General features: G+C 41.0%; 1 pseudogene; it reads left to right on the top strand.

Moving 5' to 3' along the window:
- The first annotated feature begins 1,271 nt into the window (after positions 1-1,271).
- On the top strand, positions 1,272-7,242 carry LOC129250159 (NADH-ubiquinone oxidoreductase chain 2-like; annotated as a pseudogene).
- The last annotated feature ends 381 nt before the right edge of the window (positions 7,243-7,623 follow it).

Genomic DNA, 7,623 nt, shown 5'->3' with positions numbered 1-7,623 from the left:
CAAAAAAATGCCGAAGAAAGGTGAAATAGGTATTCTCTTGGCTTCTAAGACATTTAGTGTCCCCCATACCACTCTGCAGCGCATGTCAAGAAGCGAGAAATCCATCGAGGAGCTATTGACAACTAAACTTGGCCGGGCTCCGATTTTAACAGCGAAATTGAAAATGACTTAGTTAAATATTTACTAGAAATGGAGTCAAGGTACTGGGGAGTAACACGCGCAGACGTGCGGTCATTGTGTTATCAAATTGCCACAAGAAACAACATTCCCAATAAGTTCTCCGTTATTAAAGAGTGCGCTGGTAAGGATTGGCTAAGAGGCTTCTGTAACCGACACCGAAATGTTCTGAGTTTTCGAAAGCCAACTGGAACAAGCGTCGACCGTGCACGTGGTTTTTCTCGAGAAAATGTTGATATATTTTTCAAATTGCTGGAAGAAGAAAACGCAAAACATAATTTTCCGCCTACTCATATCTGGAATGTTGACGAAACCGGAATATCAGTAGTTCCTTCGCAGCAGGCACAAATAATCGCTCGGAAAGGAAAAAAACAGATTGGAACAATGACTTCAGTTGAGCGAGGATCGCTTGTTACAGTCATCACTTGCATGAGCGCAGGAGGTGGTTTCGTACCACCATTTTTCATCTTTCCACGAAGAAACCATAACCCTCTTCTAATGAAAGACGCTCCCCCTGGCTCAAACTCGGCATGCCATTTGTCTGGATAGGTTCAGATTCCCATCTTCACGAAATGGTTTAGGCATTTTTTAAGCGGAACGAAACAATCTCCGTCTGAACCTCTGCTTCTTATATTAGATGGGTATTATAGCCACATACGCAATATAGAAGTTATTGATCTAGCTCGCGAACACAATGTGACTATACTTTCTTTGTCACCCCATTCAACACACAAACTTCAACCTTTGGATAAGGCTTTTATGGGACCTTTTAAGAAATACTATTATGACGAAATAAGACGATTTATGCGTGAGCAGGGCAGAAAAGTTACACGTTTTGATATCGCAGGACTATTTACTAAGGCTTATTTGAGGGTTCAAACTGGACAAATTGCAATAAATGGTTTTAAAGCCACGGGGATTTATCCGTTTGACAAACATATTTTCACAGATGCAGATTTTATAGCTGGGAACTCATCATCATCAGGTACGATTCAGTTTTAAATATAAAAAATCTTGCTAGATATATTGTCTTCTCAGAGGATCTAGTTGAAACTATAAATTCAACGACAGAAGAACCCCCAGCCGCATCAACCATGGAAAGTGAGCCTGAAATTCGGAAGTTTCGCAATAAAATCTATGGAAACTTTAGTAACGCTATTAAATTTGTTTATAGAAGCAAGCACAAGCCGAGGACTCGTCACTCACTGGGAAATATCTCCACCACCAAAGCTACGAGATCCTCCACCTAATCGGAAAGGCCGGAAAACAAAGGCAACTGTTTTAACAACTTCGCCTTATAAGTGTAATTTGTTACAGAGCATTGAAAGCATTAACAGAAAACGGAATGCTCCGATTAATCCATCCCCAAAACCCTCTAATAAAAAAAATATTTCTACCAAATCGTTTGTTGACTCGCATTCAAGTGACAATGAAGAGGAGTTTCCAAATGCTCCACCAACAAAAGAATCCTCTTGAAACTACTGTGGCAAAATTTATGGGGAGGATATAATAATGAAGCCTTGGACCTCTTGTCTGCAAAGCGAACAAATTTGGGCCCACGAAAAGTGTATTCCCAATCGAAGTGCCATTTTTCTTTGCGATTCTTGTAAGTAATACTCTTGGTTGGTTGGTTGGTGATTCATCCAGAATCCAACTAGCGCTTCCGCACCATTTTGTTGCCACATCCTCGTTACCAAATTGTTTGCCAGTTATTTACAGCAGGACTATATCCAGTCTGTGCGGTTTAGGAACCTTATTAGGTTGTTGTTTTCTAAGCCAGACAGCTGCTCGAGACTCTCGAACAGCGGTTTGCCCAGGGTTAACATTCTGTCCTTCCATAGGGCAGGGCATTCACAGAGGAAATGGAAAATTGTTTCTTTTTCCCCCGGTTGTTTACAACTATGACAGTATGTGTTATGAGGGATGCCCATTTTGGCGGCTTGTTCTCCGATAGACCAGAAGCCAGTTATGACCGCCGTAAGTCTACAGGTGTCCCGTCGTTTCATGTTTATTAATGTCGACGATTGCTTGAGGTTGTAGGTGGGCCATAACGTTCTGCTGATTTTGCATTTCGTCTGGTCTCTCCATCTACAATCTGCAATTCGAAGGTATTTTAGGGAAATTGCATTTTTGACCGCACCTAGTGGAGTGAATACCGGTACTGCAAGAGCGCTATTCATGGCAGATCCCCCTCTTGCCAGTTCATCAGCTTTTTCGTTACCTTCTATGTTCCGGTGTCCCGGGACCCCAATTAAGGTTACTCTGTGGTTTTCACTCAAGTTGGTGAGGCTACTCCTACTTTGCTCCACCACTTTAGAGATTGTTATAGTCGCGTCCAGCGCCTGGATTGCAGCTTGGCTATACGAAAGAATAGCGATATTGCCCTTGAAAGAGAAATCTGCGATTAGTAACCTACAGGCTTCCCCAATTGCTATTACTTCCGCTTGGAAGACGCTGCTGGTATTAGGGAGACGCACAGATTTTTCAATTCCAAGTCTATGAGAATATATACCAGCTCCAACACCACAATCCATTTTACTGCCATCTGTATAGACTGCAGTGTCGAAGTTGTTTAGAGATAATCCCTTATTCCATTCTTCCTTAGATGGAAAGAGAGTGACAAAGTTCCTATTGAGTGTTACCGTCGGGACGATGTTATCTGTCCTCACCGAGGTTAACTGAGTTTGTCGCAATAATAGACTGGCATGACCATAAGTTTTTTTCTTTCCAGCGACCCGCTTCTTTTAACCTAAATGCACTCATGGTTGCCGTTTTCTTTATATGTAGGTCTATTGGAATAACGTGTGTCAGAGCATTGAGAGCCTCTCTAGGACATGATCTGATTGCACCGACCGTTATTGCACAGGCTGATCTTTGTATTCTGTCGAGTAATTTGGTATTGTACTCTCTCCCTAGAGCTTTCCACCAAACTACCGAACCATACGATAGAATGGGTCGTATAACTGCCTTACTCAGCCATAATGTATGCTTAGGTTGAAGACCCCATCTTCTTCCAAGCATACGTTTGCAGGCATATAAAGCAATTTCTGCTTTCCTTACCCGTTCTTCGACGTTTAATTTCCAGCTAAGTTTGGAGTGCTGAATTACCCTTAAGTACTTTGCGCTGGGTCATAGTGAGAGAGTTTGTCCGTTGGTATTTGGTAGGGTAAAAGTTGGTACCTTATATGTGGTGGTGAAAAGCATAAGTTCTGTTTTACGCGGGTTTAAACCTGGGCAACAGCCTGTGGCCCAAGAGTTAAGCTCACCTAACGCCCTTTGGATGATCCCACTGATCGTATTAGGGCACAATCCTGACGCCATTAGTACCACATCATCATCGTACGCCACCGCTTTTACCCCACCTCTATTCAGATTTGTTAAGATTTTGCTAATAACGCATAAGCAGAGAAATGGAGGTAATACTCCCTCCTGTGGAGTGCCTCTGTGGACCTTCTTGGTTATGCCGCCTTGGTATGATGTTTTTTCTTTAGAGAACCCTCTATTTTTCGGATTACCTCGTGAAGTGCTGTCTCCGTAGATTTGCCTTTAGGGTAAGAGTGTTGTGCAGATGATATACCACAGCTCTCCAAAGAGCTTCTGAGATATACATCCAAAAGTCTTTCAAAGCTTTTTAACATGAAAGACGAAAGACTGATTGGCCTATAGTCCTTCACTGACTCATGTCCCCTCCTGTCTATTTTTGGAATGAAAACGACCTTGCCTAGTTTCCAACTATCTGAAATATGACCTAAATTTAAACACGCTTTAAAAATTTCCTCTACCCATGCTAGGATGCAGTCCAAGGTTTCCTGTAACATCTTTGGAAAGATCTCATCTGGCCCCGGAGGTTAAAAATGTGAAAATATTTAATTGCCCATGCAACATCCTCCTTTGTAATTATTTCTTTTGCAAGATGCTGTGGATTATATTGACTCCGGCTGATATTTCCTCTCCCACTATCGTGGACACTGCACCCCGGAAAATGCGTGTTCAGCATAAGTTCTAAGGATTCTTTTGTCATGGCAATCGAAGTATAATCAGGTCTCTTGTCCCAAGAAGCCATTGAATGACCTTTGGATAGGACATGGCTGAGCATAGTAGAATCCCTGGTGGATTCGATTGGTGAACAAAATTCACTCCAGCTCTCTTTCTTGGCGGCCTTAATTGCCTTCTTGTATTTTCTCCGACTCTCTCTGTACAATTCCCAATTTTCTGTCGAGTAGCTGAGGTTAAACATTGATCTAGATTTTTCCCTCAGTTTTGAGAGCTCACTGCTCCACCAAGGAGAATGGGATTTTTTCGTAAATTTAATGGGGCAGGACGTTTTGTTAGCCCTACTAAATGCCTTCTCCAGTGTTGTGACCCTACTCCCAAGGTTTTCGGTCAGAGTACTTTGGTGGATGGGAATCTCTCCTATCCTTTTATTAACTACGTTTCTGAACCTTAGTGGATTTCTATATGGTAAGGGCGGATCAACATTAAGAACCAGATCGTAGAAGATCCAGCTGTGATCCGAAAAAGACCTTTTGTTGGAGACCCTCCAATTGTTTAACCTTACTAAGCTGTTTTCAGACAATAGGGTAACATCGATCACCTCCTCCCATCCCCTGAAGTACTCCGTACTGGGAAAGGTGAAAGTGGGAGTGTTCCCCTGTTACATACCAACAAGTTAGTGTTAATTATAAAATCATAAAGAGACTCACTTCGGTCGTGTGTTTCGGAGCTTCCCCATAAGGCATGCCTCACATTGACATCGAGAAGCAGGGTTTTGCTTGAGTTTTCCTGCACAAGCTTACGGGTCTCCTCAGGCGGTGCTGGTCTATCATGTGCCATGTATATAGAGAAAAGTGTCATTCTGACTCCGTCAGTGGCTACCACATCAACAGCCGTCACATACTGTGAACTATACAATGGAATTAAAAATGTGTTTAAATGTTTTTTAGGTACAACACATTTTCTGGGATTACCTTCTCTCCGTTTGCAGTAGATATTGTAGTTTTTTCCAGAGTACCCCTTCACCTCGGTGCTCTACACCCAGGGTTCCTGAAATGATGCGATGTCCACCTCTTCCTCCACCAGGAGAACGGTTTAGTCTGTGAATGCTGAAGATTAATTTGGACAGCCCTTAAACCCATGTTTATTGGTTTCCTATTTCGAACTCGGTGTCATCTAGCTGCATGGCAGGCAGCAGTTCGTTGGCACCATCAACCTCATCCTGGAAGAGGACTTCTGGGTACGCAGAACGGAAAATCTTCAGCTGGGTCTTCCGAATGCCGAACCGAAGTTTATTTCCCTTTTTCTCCAGTGGTCCTAGACTATTTTCTGTACTTAGAAGGAGGAAAGATGTGCTGGGCTTTTACGGAGCCTCCGCTTTGATGATCGACCAGTCAGTCATCAGCACCGAGCGATTATGAGCCTCAAGGTAGGGGATCAGTTGATTAGCTTCAAACTCCATCTTTGGTACACAGATGCGAGCCCTCGGCCTTCGTGGAATCTCACTAGCCCGAATTAGCTTGCGTTTCAAACCTTCACAGCTGTTGTGGATTTTACCAATCACATTTGTCAGAAAATACAGTGAGAATTGGTAACCGGATTTTATGACACGGTAACCGCGGACTACCACCACCGAATCGAAACCTGGTGTTTGACCCTCCGGGCTCACCATGACATGGTCGACGACTATGCAAGACAACCGTGCCTCTATCTCTAACCACTTGTGAAGCACTGGTTTTCCGCGGTTAGAGGTTTCATCCACCAATGCCGTGCCACCTCACGAAATCGCTTGGTAGGCAACTCTACCCTGATCCGAAATCTTGTGCTTCTTCGTTACCTTCCCAGCCTCGTCGTGCGAACGGTTTGGAATGCCAAGAGCTCATTCTCTGAGGGTGACGCAGTCATCCTCAGTTCGTCATTGCTCGTACGTCATGTCCATTTGTCCGACTGTTGGTTAAGTTTGTGAGCTGCGCATGTCACCATGCGCGGTGACCAAAGAGGATAAAGGGGAACTATCCGGTCGACCATGGCAGCGCCCCATACCATGGCAAGGCCACCGTTACAACCAGAGGCGGCCTGATATCAGGAGGACTCCGTTCGAAGACAGCCTCGTTTAGTCCCCCGGCTGCCAAACCCACCCAATAGGCACGGGTTGAGGGAGTTTTTTAACGAAGTTTACCTCTTCCACCTGTGTGGTTCGCGTGCCGTCTATAATATAATTATTTATTCCTCTCTACTATTAAAAAGAGGAGCTTCGCCTTTTCATTTTTGATTTACTAATGTTATAGAAGGTTTATCATGAATAAATGCTTTACCATTCGGAATTCAGAGAGAACGTAGGTTCGAATCTCGGAGAAAGATCAAAATAAAAAAGACGTTTTTTCTAACAGCGGTCGCCCCTCGGCAGGCAATGGCAAACCTCCGAGTGTATTTCTGCCATGAAAAAGCTCCTCATAAGAAATATTTGCCGTTGTAGGTCCCTCCATTTGTGGATCAACATCAAGACGCACACCACAAATAGGAGGAAGAGCTCGGCCAAATACCCAGAAAGGGTGTACGCGCCAATTATATATATGTATGTATATATATATTAATAACATGACAAAAAATTGCGCCAGTTATATTAATTTTATATATTAGAATTCAACAAATACTTTTGTTTTTTCAGTAATGATTCTTTCAACAATTGTTGGATCAATAAGAGGATTAAATCAAACATCTTTACGTAAACTTATAGCATTTTCATCAATTAATCATCTAGGATGAAAACTAGCTGCAATAAAAGCTAGTGAATCAATATGAACAGTTTTTTTTTTTTTTTTATACATTTTCATCATTTAGTTTAACATTTATTTTAAATAATTTTAAAATGTACCTGTCACTTTAACCAACTATTCAATTCAAAAATCTTTAAATTTATATTATTTCTAAATTTTATTATCTTTAGGTGGACTTCCACTATTCATTGGAGTTTTACCAAAATAATTGGTCATTCAACTATTAGTCTTAAATAATCAATATACTCTTATAACAATTATAACAATTATAACTGTAATAACTTTAATTACATAATTTTTTATTTAAGTTAATGTTTTGCTGCTTTTAATATATATTAAACTATAATGAAAATAATTGAACAAATTATATACATGTATTTCTATATAAACACTAAATAAATACAACAATATAATACAAATACAACTCCTCCCTACCTTCATTTAAATATAATCAAAATAATTATAAATTTAATTACTATAAATTTGAAAGATTAGTACTCACAATAAAACTAAAGGCTTTAAGTTAAATAAACTAATAACCTCCAAAGCTATAAATATAAATTAAATCATATTTACTTCTTTAGAATTGCAGTCTAATGTTATTATTGACCAAAGCCAAAAATTTCGTTAAATCTACTTATTTAGTAAATTTGTTTTGATTAAAAAGAATTTATTC

This window comes from Anastrepha obliqua, chromosome 6, assembly GCF_027943255.1.
Source record: "Anastrepha obliqua isolate idAnaObli1 chromosome 6, idAnaObli1_1.0, whole genome shotgun sequence".
NCBI lineage: Eukaryota > Metazoa > Arthropoda > Insecta > Diptera > Tephritidae > Anastrepha > Anastrepha obliqua.
The sequence above is the reverse complement of the archived record's forward strand: the minus strand, read 5'-3'. Positions and strand labels throughout refer to the sequence as shown.